At 41.8% G+C, this 18,133-nt stretch overlaps 1 long non-coding RNA gene across 1 annotated transcript in view; it reads left to right on the top strand.

The window, feature by feature from the left end:
- Nucleotides 1-3,442, top strand: part of LOC121136938 — a 132,721-nt gene extending 129,279 nt beyond the window's left edge. Inside the window, exon 8 of the long non-coding RNA XR_005874126.1 lies at nt 372-3,442. This is a non-coding gene — a long non-coding RNA (uncharacterized LOC121136938). The remainder of the gene's footprint in view (nt 1-371) is intronic.
- The last annotated feature ends 14,691 nt before the right edge of the window (nt 3,443-18,133 follow it).

The following is an 18,133-nucleotide window of genomic DNA, read 5'->3' on the forward strand; positions in this document are numbered from 1 at the left end:
GACTCCTATGACAAGCACTCTGCTGTGTCCTAGGACCTTTCTTTAGCAGGGATGACCATAGCATTTGTTCTGTTGTTTGTTCCCTTCTACTCGTGCTCTTCTGCAAAACTTATTTCAATCAGTTTCCATGGGGGACCTTCCTTATCCTACTCTAAACCAATCCATTGGCTGTCTAGTGATTTGAAGACCAACTTGTAGTTATTTAGCATGTTTTTCAAGGTCTTTGCACTCTCTCCCCCTCATCCCCCATCTCTCTTCTTCTCCCTTTTCCTTCTCCCTCTCACGAGATAGGAAGCTGACCACATACCAAAGGATGAATTCCACTGAAGTCCAACCTGACAAACTGATGAGCTTATTGGTGTTATTTATAGGACTACAACACCAAAAAGGCCACGCCAGTTTGAGTGACAGTTTACAAACACTGCATCTCTAGACTTCTTTTCAAGACTTAAGGGAAACCCAGTAGGTAAGTACTTCTACTCTTGAGCAATCCCCACTTTTTATATTAATACTGGGGGAAGCCTTGTCAACCTTGTAAGTTTCAGGAACATCTTGAGCTTTATGAGGTATTGTTATGAGCTTCTTTCTTGGAATGTTTTAGTTGGGAGGAAATTGATCTACAGCACCTTCCCTTTCTTTTCCATTTCTTTTTCCTTCTTCCCCTTTCCCACCTTTTCCTTCTCGTCCCCCTTTCTTTCTTGTCCCCTTTCTCTTCATATTGCATTTTCCCCCAGGATATTAGTATATTTATTTAGTACCTCCTAGGGATTATGAATTAGGAAAGAGCTGCAGCTTCCTTTTGCCCTCCCCATTCTTCTCTATGATATTTAATTTTTTCCCAGGACACCTATCGCTTGCCATGGTATGTGCATTCATTAGCTTGCCCCACACATGAGAAGGTAGCCTGATTAGTACCTAGAGTGTCTACTTTGTTTCTGCCGTAGCCCCAGAACTTAGAACAGCATTCAGTACAAGAAGAGAACTCAATCAATAGGTCTCATGTGTTGATTTCCAACATTAAGCACATTGGGCTCAAGTCAGACATTTTATTGGCTCCTGTGATGGCAGATCTTTACTGTGAGGTGATTCAACGTGAGGTGATTTAGGATCAGTTTGGAAACACATAATCTTGGTATGTCTGATTTTTCAGAATGGTTTAGCTGAGCATGGAAGACATACCCTAAATATAAATGGCACTATTCGGTGTGCAGGGTCTCAGACTGAATAAAAAGGAGAAACTAACCCGAGCAACAGAATTCATTAGTTTTAGTTTCCTGACTAGATTCAACATGACCATCTGACTGAAGCTCCTTCCATTGTGACTTCTCTGCAACAATGGTCTGAACTCTAAATTGTGACCCATGTAAAACATTTTTTCTTGTTATTTTTACCAGAATGAGAAAACTAACTAATATAGCAACTATATCCAGATGTTTATAAGTGAAGTGTGTCTCTCTCTAGCTAAGGCAAACCCTTTACCAGAGACGAGTAAGATAGTTTCTCCTATCAACATCTTAACTTGACTTTTAAGAGGACTTTTGAGTAACTGCTTCACATGCCTTTCTGATGGCTGTAGGAGAGATTTACAAGAAGAATTTGCCATCTGCAACTGAGAAAGTTCTAGCGTGTTGGTCATCTGTGCCCCCACGGTAAATAAGAAAAGCTTCTGCTAGGATGCTGGTCTCTTCTTCCCAGAGGAGAAGGGAGTTAGTAGATGACACAGACTTCTCTGCAAGTTCTGTTTTACTCTGAATGTTAGATTCACAAAAGGAAACCCACATCTTTATGGGGGAGGTAAGGGAACATTTGTCAGAGGGTATTTGAAAGATGTGTAGAGACATGTGTAGGAGGCTATGATAGTTTGACTGATAGCATCATTTGCTTATCAGTGTCAAAAATGTATTTCAAAGATACAAAACACCAACATCCTCTACTAATAAAAATAAATTAGGTTCAATTAAAATAGCTGCTGTTGTTTCTCAAATGTAGGGCCAAATTCCATAAACCAAAGATTCTTATTATTCCCAGAAGAAAAAAATGAGTGAATGTGCTACAAAAACAATTTGCAAAACACTCATTAGTCCAGAAGTATCCCTGAGAATTCTCCCTCCAGACCTCTAATGGGCCATGAAACCTGAATTCAATATAAAATGATTTAACTGTCAAGTGGGTGAACTGCATAGAATTCTGTTGTTTTACTTTCTCATTATGGCATTTGTTTTCTGCAGAGGCTGTTTTTTATAAATACTATTTATTTTACCGAAGTTCAAAGAAGCTTCTTGTTGGAAATGGAGTTTTGCCTTCCTGGAGGAGCTGGTGTGGGTTGACCAGTTGTCTGTTTTTTCATTGCTGCTCTTTTATTCTCACCTTGCTCCTATTAGAGTCTTGCTGGCTGCTTTGTACCCCTCATACCCCATCACTGATGTACCCAATGAGCTCTGTGAGTCTGCCAGCCTGCAGAATTTTGAGAGCTTGTACATTAGATTCTTGCTTTCCAATCCATTAATTTTGTTGTTCTAGGCCCATTGGGAGTCCTGTTGCTGCTTGTAAGGATAACAGATTGCTGTGAATGCTCTTAGCATCTGGTACTTAGTATGTGTGTTTTGCAGGTGCTCTGTCTCTATACTATACAGCATTGCTGGACTTTTGTATGCATGTGCACACTGGCACAGTTTTACAATAAACTCATCAGAAGCAGATATACTTCTGTTTATGATTGAGTATATTCTCTTCCTGTATGGTGTCCTGAGACACTCAGGTGCCCACTTAAATCTTCTCATGGGAAGACTCAGTTACCTCTCTGAGGATGGTACAGAATATCAGAAACACTTCATTGAGCTTGGGATGTAGCCTTAGATTTGATAAACATGGATAAGCCTGGCATGGTGGTACATACATGTAATCACAGTATGAGGGAGGTAGAGACAGGAAGATCAGAAGTTCAAGGTCACACTAAGCTATGAAGTGATTGTGATGTAAGCCTGGGTTTCATGTGACCCTGTCTTAAAAAAGAAAACCCTTCTCAACTTTCTACAGAGAACATGAAACATCTTTTAATGACATGACTTACAATTTTTTGGTTGTTTTTTGTTCTGGAAAGTTTCTATTTTCAATTTGACACAACCTGGATTCTCCAAGGAAAAAGGAGCCATGACTAAGGAATTTCCTTGATTAAATTATCCTGTGGCTGAGACAGATATTGGGGTTTAAGCTTCAAGCTGAAGATCAGAAAAGCAAAGCAGTCAAGTCATTAGCTCTTACCTCTACCTCAGACTGAAAGGCAATCCTGGCTCCACCAAACCCCAGACTGTAATCACAGACTGCTATTCTCTCTTCAACATGGCTGGAGAATCCTGAGAATGACTACTGAAAACCCTGCTCATATCTTTTATATCTTTCTAGTGCTGGAATTAAAGGCATGAGCTCTGTTACTCTTTTAGACTGATTCAATCTCCTGTAGCCTTGTGTGATCTTCAACTCAGAGAGATCCATATGCTTTTGTCTTCTGAGTTCTGGAATTAAAGGCATGTAACACCACTGCCTGATCTCTACAGCTTGAGGCTGACTTTGCTTTCTGAATTCTCAGGTAAGCTTTAAGAAATCATAAATAATATATCCCCATAAAACAATTAGCCTGTGGCCATGTCTGTGAGGTGTTATCTTGATTGATGAATTATGTGATAACACCCAGCCCACTATGGGAAGCACCATCTCTAGAGATGTAGACTCTGAATGTATAATAAAAACAAGCTGAGCATGAGCCAACAAGTGGGCCAGTAAGCAGCATCCCTCCATAGCTTTTGTTTCAGCTTCCTGCCTTGAGTTTCTGCCTTGGTATCCTACAATGATGGATTAACTTTTCCAATGAAATAAACCCCTTCCTTTCATTAATTGCTTTTTGTCAGACTGCTTTTATCGTAGCCATAGAAAGGTGTCTACTGGAATTTTTTTCAAAGAAGACAAGCAAAGAAGACCTTGGTTTCACTGAAGGGATTGGAGTGGCTGGTGATAGTCAGAGCCAATGCAGCCGTGCCTATGGGAGCTGGGTACCAACAGGTTAGCTACAGTGAAGATATGGGCACTGGCAGATATGGATGAGAAGAACTGACAGAGTATGTTTCCTTCCTTCTCTCTGGTTCTGTAGATCTAGGGATTGATCAGAACCTTAAGGCTTTGTCATCATTTGTCATTACTAGGGGGACCCTTCTCCTCTTTTGCACTGTTATACCTTTTCTTTCTGGTGCTCTCCAATAGGGTGGACTGTGCATTAAGAATGGGGCATCCAAGTCATATAGCAGAGGAAAAATATAACAGTGGAACTCAGTAGGGTGACATTTGGAAGTTTCTTCAACATTTCTGAGTCCCTGTTTCCATCAAAGGCATTGATATGTTATAAATGTTTCCTTAAGTGGGAGCTGGGAAGAGAGCTCAGTTGACAAAATGTTTTCTGTGCAAGCTTGTTGTGGTAGTTTGAATGCAATTGACTCCCATCAGTCCATAGGGAGTGGCACTATTAGGAGGTGTGGCCTTGTTGAAGTAGATGTTGCCTTGTTGGAGGAAGTGTGTTACTGTAGGAGCAGACTTTGAGGTCTCATATATGCTCAAGTAAAACCCAGTGTTCCGACCACTTCCTGTTGTCTGAAGTATCAAGACACAGCTCCTTCTTTGCTCACAGCTCCTTCTCCAGAATCATGTCTGTCTGCATGCTGCCATGCCCCACCATGATAATGACCTCAACCTCTGAAACTGTAAGCCACCCAATTAAATGGTTTCCCTATAAGAGTTGGCATGGTCATAGTGTTTCTTCACAGCATAGAAACCCTGAAACCCTAACTAAGTCACCTGAGGACTAGAGTTCCATCTTTTGTACTCATGTAAAAATCTGGATGTGACAGCGTGCACTTGCAATCTCAGCACCAGGAAAAGAGAGACAGGCTGGTCCTTGGAGCTTGCTGTCCAGTCAGCCTAGCAAACTTGTTGAGCTCTAGGTCAATGAGAGACTCCGTCTCAAAGTGAATGGCTCCTGATGAATGACATCTGAGGTTGTCCTCTGGCCAGCATACATGGACCACCATGTGTCCACCTACACACATATGAACACACACACACACACACACACACACACACACACACAGAGAGAGAGAGAGAGAGAGAGAGAGAGAGAGAGAGAGAGAGAGAGAGAGAGAGAGAGATTTTTCTTAACTCAACAGTTCTTGGCAGCTGGCCCAGAATATAATAAGCTAGCCAGAAACTAAGTTCTTGTTCCTGGGATCCAAATGTACTCTTTTTGGCTCTAGTACATGTAGCTGGGTCTCTGCAGACCATACTTATGCACTGCCAACTTCTCCCTCCTAGGATTGACCCCTAGCAGGTGCTGTAAAGAGGTGAGGAATGGGTAAATCTTAATGCCTTCTCCTTCCTGCTCCTGCGTCCCCTCCCTGCAGTGACTCATCCTCTATCTTCACTCACTACTCCACTGGCTCCTGCTCAGTTGCTCAGGCAGCCCAACAGCTCTTAACCTCAGATACCTGGGTCAGGTTCATGGGAATATCCTTTGTCCTTCTAGCTTCTGATGCCTTGACCTCATCCTGTGTTTCTTAAACTTCAAAACAAATAGAGACATGCTATGCTACTGGCTTGGAGGTGGACTCATTGATCCAGGTAGCATTTAGAAGCTGGGAATTATAAGCAAAGAGACTTTATTTCAGAGTCTCCAAGAAGGGATATGGCCTTGCTGATATTCTGCTTCCATATCTGAAAGCCTTGTGATAAGATTCTGAATATTTCTGCATTTACTAGGGTGACTATGGATAGATGACATAAAAGGATATACTTATACCTCAGGGATTACTCAGTATTGGTTCTTTGTGGATGCTTAAGCCTGTGTGTTACAAGTCAGAATTGTGAACTTATGCTGCAGTCATTGACTGACTTTCTGAATTTTAACAGACTTAAAAATCCACATTGGCCTATGGAATGTGGGTTAAGAGTGTGACAGGAAGTCTGAGTGACATCCCTTCCTTCCTAGGTGTCATCTCAAAGCAATCACTTCCTCTAGAAAAGCCATCATTCTCATGGAACAGTCATCAGAAGAGGAGTGTAACTATGTAATATCTATATAAGGAGAAACATGGATTATATTATAAATTGAATACTGAGATGTTTGCCACAGGCTCAATTGTTGAATTTCTGGTTCTTAGCTGGTGGCTTCATTTGGTGAGATTGTGGAAACTGTAGGAGCTAGGGTCTAGCTGGAGGAAATAGTTCACAGTGAGGGTGGGTTATGAAGGTTATTCCTGGTCCCAGATTCCCATCTGTTTTGTTGTTGTTGTTGTTTTCTGGCTGTCATGATGTGACACATGGCCCCACATGGCCTCCCCTCCATGATGAACTAAAACTTCCAAAGTCAAGAGCTTAAATAAATCTTCCCTTCTGTACCTTGCTCTTCTGTTATGTATTTTCTTACAACAAGGAGAAAAGTTATGAATACATAAGCCTTTCACATGGGATAGAGCTGATTCTCAAGGGAAAATTGACACTGGTTTTCAAGGTAGTGAGAGTGGAATGGGCAGTACTGTGATTGAATCAGTTCCAGTGTCAAGGATGCCATGCTAAACATGGCAGAACCTCAGGGTTTTGTTTATGTGTGTGTTCATGTCTGTACTAGTGTAGATGTGCACATGTGTGTAGAAGCCAAAGGTCAACCTTTGGTATTGTTCCTTGGGTACTGTTATCATGCTTTTTGAGACCAAATTTATCATTGCCTGATTGACTAAGCTGATTGCCAGTAAGCCCCAGGAATTCCCTCTCTCTACCTTTGCAGTGCTGGAATTACAAGCATGTGATGCCATGGATGATTTTTAAAATGTGGGTTTGGGGCTTGAACTTAGGTTCCCATTCTTGAATGGAAAGCACTGAGCTATCTATCTCCCCAGTCCTTGGAACTTCAGATATTTTTTCTCACCAAAGCAACCAGAAAGCTTTGTAGGTAAGAAACTCTGAGAGGGAGACTATCCAGATTCAAATATAGGCTTCTTTTCTTTTTAATATTTAATTTTTAATTGACATCTGACATTTTACTTTGGAAATTTTAAAGTCTTACAATGTGTTACATTAGAAATTATCTATAAAAATGAAGAGAAAATATGTTATATATTCATATTGATGATTGGGTTTCAAAGCCAGAACTTGAAATTTGAATTCATGGTTCTCAGTGACAAGAATGATACTAGAATTACAATATTAATATCTTCAGTTCTTAGATATAACATATACATATAATAACAGAGACAAGGCAAAATATGATCCATTTGTATGGTATATCTAATGAAATTAGTATTGTGTTATAAAATGATCTAAGATTATGTATGTAGAAATAAAATGGTATATACACTAATGTCTTTGATTCATCCTTGATTAAGATCAGAATCAGCATCCCAGAGGAAGATACAATGTTTCAAATAGGGCTTATAGGGGAACCTTAGGAAGTTGTTGGTTCAAGTTCTTTGTGAGCTGAGAGGGTGGTACTGCCATTCATTTTTTTTAGGAGGGCAATGAGGATTGTGAATATTTACAATGCCACTTGCAACATAATGTGAGTTGAATCCATTATTCTCCATCTTGTCATACTTTTGCATCTAAGCCATCCAAGTCTGTTTACTAGGATGAGCAGAGTGCTTCCTCTAATATGTGAAAGTTATTAATATTTTCAGGATTCCTCAAGTATGGATATTTGACGATAGCTTTTGGAATGGGGCTAAAGAGAAGTAAGTGGGTTTGTTCATAGAAAACTGTAAACTATATCTGCAATGTGAGGCTGTTGTTGCCATGGATGTATTTTCCTATATAACTGACTCTGATCTCTCTGACCTGGCATTTTCAAATAAAGTTAAAACATGACTTTAATATGTACTCATAACAAATACTTATCTCTACCTTGTATTTCCTAAGAACTATATCATGCAGCAAAATGTACATTAGCTTTCAGATAGCAGATTACACTGTTTTTAAACTTCATATTAGCTATCTATGTTGGTCTATAAAGTCTTAAGATGTAAAATGTTATCTCTGTTTACTATAGTAAATTGCTTTTCTTGTCTTCTGTCTAAAATAGTTCATCCTATTTTTAATAGTGTTATGCAAATTCAGAAAGCATGGTTTAGGCAGTGGTTTTACATTTGTGGGTCCAGATCCCTGAGGGCCGGGGTGGAAGTACGCTTTCACAGGAGTTGTATATCAGATATCTAAACTATCAAATATTTATAGTGCAATTCATAACAGTATCAAAATTATACTTATGAAGTAGCAATGAAATAATTTTATGGTTGTGCAGTCATGATGACACAAAACTGTGTTGAATGGTCTTAGGGTTAGAGAGGTTGAGATCCAATGGAGAGAAGGGTTCAACCTGCTGTGTACTTCTAGTGAGTTCAATCCATGGTTGTGCAAAACCATTCACTTGGACTGGACAACACAGTAGGAATGTATGGTAGGTGGGAGCTCTTTACCTCATTGCTGACAGGAAAAAGAACATAAAGATAGGAAGGAGCCAGACTGCACAAACTTAATTTACACTCCATGCCACATATGCTGGGATATTTTCAAAAGAAATAGAGTCCTTACTTCCTCCCTACAATCTAATTCTAATAAGTATGTGGGAATGTATTGAAGGGTGGAGTGTAAAGAGCAAAGAACACAGATTTTAGGATGTTTAGATGACAGGCAATTTAACCCTGTGGGTCTTTACTTCTATACCAGTAAAATGGGGCAACTGGTACACACCTAGAGTCTCACAGAAGGTATACAGAAAACATAAGTGTAATAACTAGACATCTGGCATGGATGGAGCATACTGCAGGTGTGTGATACATATGCCTAATGAAGTTCAGGCTTCATTAGTCCTTAAGGTTAGGCTCCTTTTCTTAACTTGGTGTTTGTGTTCAGCTGGGCAAGTCACTTAGCTTCTCTGTTTCTCAGTTTTTCTCTTTACAAAGAAGTAGCATGGCATTTCCTTACTAGCTTCTTGTGCATGTTAAATGATTCAATGAGTATAATGTGATACCAAACAAGTACACAGAAGGGCTGTGTTAATACTACTGCTTTAATTAGTTAGAAGCAAAGGGTTGTTGAATGAGGGTGAAAGCAGATGGTTGTAGATGAGGTGATGCATTTGTGTACGGTTTGACTATGGTGCTTTATCCACTGACCAGACTGTCCATGAACAGGTGTTCTACACCAGTGTGGCTGCACTGCTCCAGTCCTGTTTGCTCAAGGCAGAATGTCAGGGTAGCTGAGGAAGAGGCAGAGAATGAGAAGGAGAACTATCTCCTATAGGGTCTCAGAGAAACCACTGATGGTGAGCAGAGATGAGCAGGAGGTAAGTCTCATGGCATTAGGGATTACGCAGTATTAAAGGGTATACCGCACATCTCAATGTTTCCTCCAGACAGGAGCCTGCCTTGTGCTGGCATCCTGTCTGCAGACATCCAGTACTTTGCTTTTTGTTGCTGTGATAAACATCATAACCAAAAGAAACCTGGGCAGGAAATGGTTTATTTCGGATTGTGGGTTTTAGTCCATTGTTGAGGGAAGCCAGGGTAGGAACTCAAGGCAGAAACTAAAGCAGAGACCATGGAAGAATGATACTTTCTGTCTGGCTCCTAAGGCAAGAGCTCACATACTTTTCTTATATAGCTCATGCCCACCTGCCCAGGGCTGACACTACACAGTGAGCTGTGCCCTTCCACATAAACCAATAATAAAGATTATACCCCACAGACATGACCACAGGCCAATCAAATTGAGGCAATCTTCCAGCTGAAACTCCCTCAGATAACTCCGGACTGTGTCAAGTTGACAGCTGAAGCTAACTATGATAATTCGTTGTACTAAGTGGCAATTTTCCACCAAGTGTTAACATGAACACACACACACACACACACACACACACACACACACACGTGTGGAGAAAGGCTATCAGCATCTCCCCGGTGCCTTGTAGGGACCTATGGGGTGCTGATATCCCAGGGCAACCATTTGAGGATGGTACTATGTACAGTAACAAAGAGAAAGTAGATAGTATTTTCTACAGCAGCCTGAGCACAGGTAAGAACTTTGATGACCAAGCCAATTCAGATGTAGCATGTGACACATGCCATATCAAACATCTCACAGGTTACAGGTTCTAAGTTATTTCAGCCCTCCAGTGAGCTGTAGGATTATTATTTCCACTTGATCCTGAGGAAACTGAGGGAAGGGAGGATCTGTAGCTGGTGCTGAGCAAGCTGTGGGTGCCACAGCTGGCCTTAAATCCCTGATCCCCAAATGTACTTTTCCATGATAATTTCATTTTACCCAAGAAAGAGCATCCAATGAACTGTGGCTACATGGAGAAGGGCAGGGCTATGGTGTAAAATAAGGAACTGGAGAGAAATGTTTGAGTAGGGCAACCTACTGTCTTACTAAGAGGGGAAGAAGGGAATTTCCATTCTTTTCCTTTCCTTTCTTCTTTCATACAACAGATCACAACCACAGTTCCCCCTCCCTCCACCCGTCCCAGTTGCTTCCCTCTTCCCCTCTTCCCTCAGATCCAGGAGAAGGATTCCAAGAAACAACAGCCAGGCAGGAATAAAACAAGATACAGCAAGACAAAAGTTCCTCTTTTGGAGACTGGGCAAGGCAACCCAAGAGGAGGAAAAGAGTCTCAAGAGCAGGTTAAAGAGTCAGAGATTCAACCAAACAAGTGAAATACCTGTATAGCAAGAACTTTGAGTCCTTAAAGAAAGAAATTAAAGAAGACACCAGAAGGTGGAAAGATCTCCCATGCTCTTGGATAGGTAGGATCAACATAGTAAAAATGGCAATCTTAGCGAAAGCAATATACAGATTTAGTGAAATTCCCATTAAAATACAAGCACAATTCTTCACAGGCCTTGAAAGAACAATAATCAACTTTGTATGGAAAAACAAAAGACCCAGGATAGCAAAAACAACCTTATTCAACAAAGCAACATCTGGAGGCATCACCATTCCTGACTTCAAGCTCTATTATAGAGCTGTAATCCTGAAAACAGCTTGGCATTGGCACAAAAATAGACAGGTAGATGAATGGAATTAAATTGAACACCCTGATAGTAACCCATACATGTATGAATATCTGATTTTCGACAAAGAAACTAAAAATATACAATGGAAAAAAGATAGCATCTTCAACAAATGGTGCTGGCATAACTGGACGCTGGCAAGTAGAAAAATGCGGATAGATCCATGTCTATCACCATGCACAAAACTTAAGTCCAAATGGATCAAAGGCATCAACATAAATCCAGCCACACCGAACCTGTTAGAAAAGAAAGTGGGAGGCATCCTTGAACAAATTGGTACAGAAGACTGCTTCCTGAACATAACTCCAGTAACACAGACACTAAGATTGACAATTAATAAATGGGACCTTCTGAAACTGAGAAGTTTCTGTAAGGCAAAGGACAGTCAGGCAAGACAAAAAGGCACCCCACAGATTGGGAAAAGATACTCACTAACTCCACATCTGACAGAAGGCTGAACTACAAAATTTACAAAGAACTCAAGAAGCAAGTCTCCAAAAACACCAAAAAGATCCAATCAAGAAGTGGGCTGCAGAACTAAATATAGAATTTTCAGTAGAGGAGTCTAAAATGGCTGAGAGACACTTAAGAAAGTGCTCATCATCCCTAAACATCCAGGAAATGCAAATCAAAACAACTCTGAGATACCATCTCACTCATGTCAGAATGGCTAAAATTGAAAACACCCATGACAGTTTATGCTGGAGAGGATGTGGAGAGAGGGGAACACTCCTACACTGCTAATGGGAGTGCCAACTTGTACAGCCACTTTGGAAATCAGTATGGAGATTCTTCAGAAAAATGGGAATTAGTCTACCACAAGACCCAGCAATTCTACTCTTAGGCATATACCCAAAAGATGCACATTCATACAAGGATGTCTGTTCCACTATGTTCATAGCAGTGTTATTTGTAACAGCCAGAACCTGGAAGCAACCTAGATGCCCCTCAACTGAAGAGTGGATAGAGAAAATGTGGTACATTTATACAATGGAGTAACTATTGTATAATCAAATCTTGAAATTTGCAGGCAAATGGATGGCACTAGAAGAAACCATCCTCAGTGAGGTAACCCAGTCAAAAAAAGAGAAACATGGTATGTACTCACTCATTTATAGATTTTAATCATGAATCAGGGGAGTGCTAGCATATAGTCCCACTGCCAGAGAGTCTAGGAAACAGAACCTTCATCCAGCAACTGATGAAAGCAGAGGCAGATACCCACAGACAAACACTGAACTGAACTCCTGGAATCCAGTGTCAGAAAGAGAGAACTGATGGGCAAAGGAGTTAAGACTGGGCTGGTTCAACCCATAGAAACAGTTGACCTGAACAAGGCAGAGCTCTTGGACCACAGACTAATCGCTGTGTGGAAATCATGGGACTGACCCAGATCCCCTGAATGTGGGTGTCAGTAAGGAGGCCTAGGTAATCTTTGGGGTCTTGGGTAGTACTTATCCCTGGCATACAAATAAACTTTGAGTGCCCATGCCACAATATGGGAGGCTGTCTCAGCTGGGACTCTTGGGGGAGGGCCTAGGCCCTGCCCTGGATGAAATTACAGTCACTGGAGATCCACCATGGAGGGCCTCACCCTCTCTGGGGATCAGAATAGAGATTGGGTGAGGGACTGGGGGACCTGGTGGGGAGGGTGGGGGAGGAGGGGAGGGAGATTGAGCTGGGATTGGCATGTGAAACAAGATTGTCTCTAACCTAAATAAAAAAAAAAGGTCAGAGATTCTTTTCAACACAACTTACTTGAGTTAAATCAACGAGACATTCTATGTGCTGCTGTAACTGGTCTTGTAGGAAGGAGGATATCTAAAGAGACATTTGTGGTCTCTCTTGGGCTATCAGTCTATTGAAACAAGAGACCCTGGAAACTGGAATTTCCCCAAGAGTCCTGTTCAGAGAGACGGAAAGGCTGAGGTCCTGGGGATGTTCAGAAGAGGAACTTGTCTACCATAGAGAAATTTACAACTTGTCAGACCAGACAATCTTGCAGGAGACCCTGGAATATGGACAATGAATAGTTACTTACTGGTAGTAGGATGATAACTTGACTGGTACTGCCCACTCTTGCCCTCCACTTAAACCTAAGTCTCATGCCAGGGCCTTGTGCATAGACTTGGAGATCACTGGTCCTCTTTGGCCCTCTTCCATGCAATGCTCTTTTTTTCATGCTTTTTTCTTATTGTTTCCTTAACTAACCTTTTGAGGATAGGACGCCAATCCTGGATTGTGAGAACTGAAGTCCAGACTCTGACTCCAAAAAATTCAGTAATATTCCCCCTAGTTGGCAGCTGGAATAGGGCTGAGAGGACTGACCAGGATGCCTGTCAGGGCTGTTTAGGGTAGCATCTCCCAGAGTCCTCTTTGCCCCTCAGCTCATGGCAGTGCCAGGCATTTGGAACACATCAAGTGACTGCTAAGTCAGGACATGCAGTACTTTCCTGTACCTTCCTTACTGATGCCCATGTTGAGATATCTGTCTGTCATGAGGCTGCTGCAATGCTAGAAAACAGATCTTTTGGCAAATGGAATGATAAATATTTACAGGCTTTACCTCTGAATCAAGGTCTCTTTCTGGTTACTGTGTAATTTTTCCTGGTCAGATGTGGGGGCAACTGTATTTTCACCTCATATCTAGCACCAATGGCAGACCAAAGAAATTAAACACCAATCTAGCTCAGTGAGCCAGTGCATTTATTGGAGGTACTTACAGAGTCATGGATTACTGAAAGGCAGCTGGATCAATGAATAGCCTACCCCAGAATGGGTGATGATTTGTGAAAGCTGAATTCTGAAAATTCCTACACGACTTGAAGAACAGATACTCCACTGGTCAGGGATTCTTCTCAGCAATTGTTGATGAAACTGAAACCTTGTAAGCTTCAGGAGCTTACTGAGCCTTGTAAATTTTGCTTACTTTTTGAGCTTCCTAAATTTCATTTACTTCCGGAGTCCTAAGGAACCTTCCTCCAGGTGGGAATGGTTCAATTTAAAAGAAAGAGATACATATCAGTCTATGTGGCTGGTTTCTGTGGGGAGTCATTTGAGTGGATTCCCCCCAAACTGCCTCTTCTTTGGTCAATTGCAAGGCTCTTCTGTTAGAACTCACAAGAGCCTGCTGAGCTAAGTATAGTGGGGGTGCTTCCCTGACAGCAACTGTCTTCACCCAAGGAGTCATCTCAGTGCAGAACTCAGAGTAATCACTCAATAAATGTGTAGCCAGTGAGTTAACACTACAATCTGTCTACCATCACCCAGGGAAGAGTCAAGGCATGCATACACTTTTAATATCAGTGCGCTCACGAGGGAAGGACAGGTGGCCTGCATTTTATAGGGAGAAGGAAGACAAAGATGTGACCAAGGACAGCCAAGCATTGTGATTAATTATGAAGCAATTCTACTGTGGTACTATAATGATGCTATATGCAAGAGCTCAGACCTCTTCTGTGCCCAGGGACCCCCATATTTCATCTAGAAAGTGTTCTATTTTTTTGTTTTTTTTATACAGCTTCTGTCTTGAGTTGCCAACTTATTGAGGACACCACCTCTGAGAACGCCCTGACCTCTGATGCCTAACTCAACCCATTACCATTTCAATTATAGAGCTCATTTTCTTCCATTGGTCTGAAGTAGTCAAATAAATTCTCTGTCTGAGTGCATTTTTTTTAAGTGGCCATGGTGTTAGCTTATTTATTCTCTTCCTTAACACACAAATGGCTTCTAAAAAGAGGAGTTTAATTTTGCAGCTCACTGGCCCATCCTGTGCATCAGGCACTCTGGTGGCTGCAGCGTGCTGTCTCCTGTCACTGCTGTCAGGACCAGGGCTGCCATTCGGCCTCCAGAAGTGGGATGGATGTTGGTTGCAGACCATGTCCTCCATAGGAAGGAATATACTCAGAAATGGTATTTTACATAAAGATCCACGGTTATTAGCCCGGGATTTTGTTCTTAAAGGAACGATGCTTAACCCTAGATCCATGTTAGAACTACTTCTTGCAAGATAACCAGTGTCTCAGATGCCAATCCTCATGGTCTGAACATTGAACTATTTCACAGGCCCTAGCAGAAGGCACAGATAGGTGGGGAGGATTCTGCTGGCACCCCAAAGTGTGGTTGAGAAAAATAACTTCTGGCTGTCTAGCTTGGTACAAAGGCCACATTCACAATGCTTTGGGACTGAGAAAGAATCCATGACCTCAGGGCTCTTTTCTCACACACAATTTATTTTACATTCACACAAAACAGGATATATTTCATTTAAATCGTGTGCCTATTGTGTGTGCTTGTGAATGCAGGTGCCCACAGATGGTGGAAGAACTCACCATGGAGCTAGATTGGCCATTGCAAACTGCCCGACATTGATGTTGGAATCTGAGCTGTGTCTTTTGCAAGAGCAGTATATTCTTTTAGCTATTAAGCCGCCTCTTCAATCCCTTTGTGCACTTTGGAAAAGATCTGGGCAGCAAAGATTTCTCCATGGTAGTTGCTAATGGAGCTCTGGTGTGTGGAGTCCCTATAGAAGTCATTGAGGAGTCTAAGGTGTAGTTGGTCATCATTTTTTAGAATCTTCTGTCATCTCTGTCCTTAATAGGTGGTCCCACAATTGTATCCAATATTAGAAATAGCGTCTTTGGAAAAGACAGTGAATGATGACAATTCAGAGAACAGGAACTCCTATTCCATTTCAACTCATTATAGCTTCTAAGTATCTTAAACTGTTCAAATTCTTTCCTTTTGGTGGGTCTTATTTAATTCTGAAAACATTTTATTTAGTTTTCCATAGAACACTGCATGTGACTATATTTCTAGTCATTTTTGCTTTCTGTTCCAAGGGCATTTAGAACCATCAGCGGCCTCTCGTGTGCACCAGGGTCTTTCACATGTAATAATCATGTTTGCTAAGTGGACTAACCCTGGAAACAACTAAGAGACACAACTGTTAGACAGGGCATTTGCTAGAAAGAGTAATTGAGGGTGAACATCTTACCCCCAAAGAGGATGGAACCTTCTGGAAGCTCCCAGATACAAAATTCTCAGAATAAACCTGCTTGCTTTCCTGCCTTCACTTCTGGCTGGTGAATGCATCTACCCTGTTGCTGCTATACTGCTTCCATGACTTCAGTGCCAGAGTGGGACTGCTCAGGTATGCAGCCTCCTGTACTGAGTAGCTGCTGCCTTCTCAGGATCTCTAGCATGCTATTGGTCTACCCAGCCTGTGTTGTCTAAGGCAAGCTAATCAATCCCTCCTTTGTAATATTCATCCTTGCTTGGCGGGGGCCATCCATGCTGACCTGGCACCAGACTGTGAGTCTGTCAGTGTCAAGAAGAATCTTGTTCTGTTCCATATTGCTTCTGTGCTGGACCCAGCATCTGGGAAACAGGATGTGCTTCATTGATACTTGAATTACAGAAACCTCATCAAAGAGGTATGGGAAGAGCAGTGAGAGCATTAGAAATTGGCTAAGTCATAAGCCAGTGGCTGTTTCTTGCTCTGTGATGCCCTGATGTGGGTTTGGCCTTCTCTACACATTGCAAAGTGTTGTCATGAGTGGCAGACCTCTACTGACAGGATGTTAATGTGCCCATCTGAGAGGAGGATGGTGTTTATCAGTCAGACAGGGATTGAAAATCTTTCTATCATTGTCTTCTTGACATTTTGAATTTTATACCATGGTCCATTCACACTACATCTAGACTCAGTCACACACACACACACACACACACACACACACACACACACACACACACACACACCCCACACAAAGGTAGAAGTCCTAATCTTGAGCTGAAGGCCTGCAGGATTTCTGGAGAGCTGCTGATTTCACATTCTTAGATTAAAGAATCTGGGTTTTGATGCTGATGAAGGATGGCAGCATCAGCAGCAACAACAGAATACATGCACTCACCAGCAATAAGTTAATGCAAACAAGCAAAGGTGCTTTTTTCTAGGACCTCTTTATATGTGGACCTTTCTATATTTGTAGGTGCTGCTCACTCAGAGGGAGGGTCTTCTTCTTTAGTTAGCCCTTCTCAGAAATACCTTTGCAGACCCACCCAGAGGCATATATCCCAGATGATTCATATCCAATCCTGTTGATAATAAAGATAAGTCATCACAAGTTATAGCATCTGTTTAATGAGGCTAAGGAGAAATGCATTCCGTGTGGGCCACAAGTTGGCTTGGGACTCACAACCTGACTTGGTGTTCTCATAAGGACCATAGAAATCAGAAAACACCTACACATGGGAATCCAGTAAGACAAGAACAAGCTCACATAATCGCATGTCTACATATGGACGAAGAGAGGATAGGAGCCACTCCACAGCAATGATGGTACCTCAGGCTAAAAAGCAAGTGGAGCCTACTCACCAGTTACATGTGTGTGCCAATGTTCTTTCCACTTTCTCTGTGGTGCTGTGGGCAGTTGTTTTCCTAATCTTCTATATTTTTAAGTATCCTGGACTGAGCATGCATTGCTTTTATGATGGAAAAAAGAATGATAATGTAGCTTTTGCATCTGTCAAGGGAACAAAGTTGAGGGTGACCTGCAAGAATGAAGACAATGGTACTCAAGATTCACATGAGAACAGAGGGTCTGGCAGAGACAGCACTGTGGCCAAGGTGGACCCAGACTGTAGGCTTCCCACTCCTCACAAAAGCTGCTGAGCACACGCTGTTTATATAGAAATGTTGTCAGGCATCCCAATGGCACTGCTCAAACTGGGAGGTAACTTTGGGACAAAGATGCTGTGACTCTCCCCAACTTCAGGTCTGTGACCCAGTGTTGCTGCATCCTGAAGTATTCTGAAAGTACTGGTCTCTGTAATAGTGCTGGGATTAAAGGTGTGCACCACCACTGCCCAGCCTAAGCTCCCTATCTTAGTGGAACCACTACTTCTCATACTGACACAGTGGGGACCAAGCCTGTATAACATAAGTCTTTGGGGTGACAAACCATATCCAGTTATGGAACTACGGAATGTTAATAGTGACAGGGATGAACAGAGGGGGTTAGGAA

The sequence above is a fragment of the Mesocricetus auratus genome, unplaced genomic scaffold (genome assembly GCF_017639785.1).
Source record: "Mesocricetus auratus isolate SY011 unplaced genomic scaffold, BCM_Maur_2.0 Super-Scaffold_100676, whole genome shotgun sequence".
NCBI classification, from domain to species: Eukaryota; Metazoa; Chordata; class Mammalia; order Rodentia; family Cricetidae; genus Mesocricetus; species Mesocricetus auratus.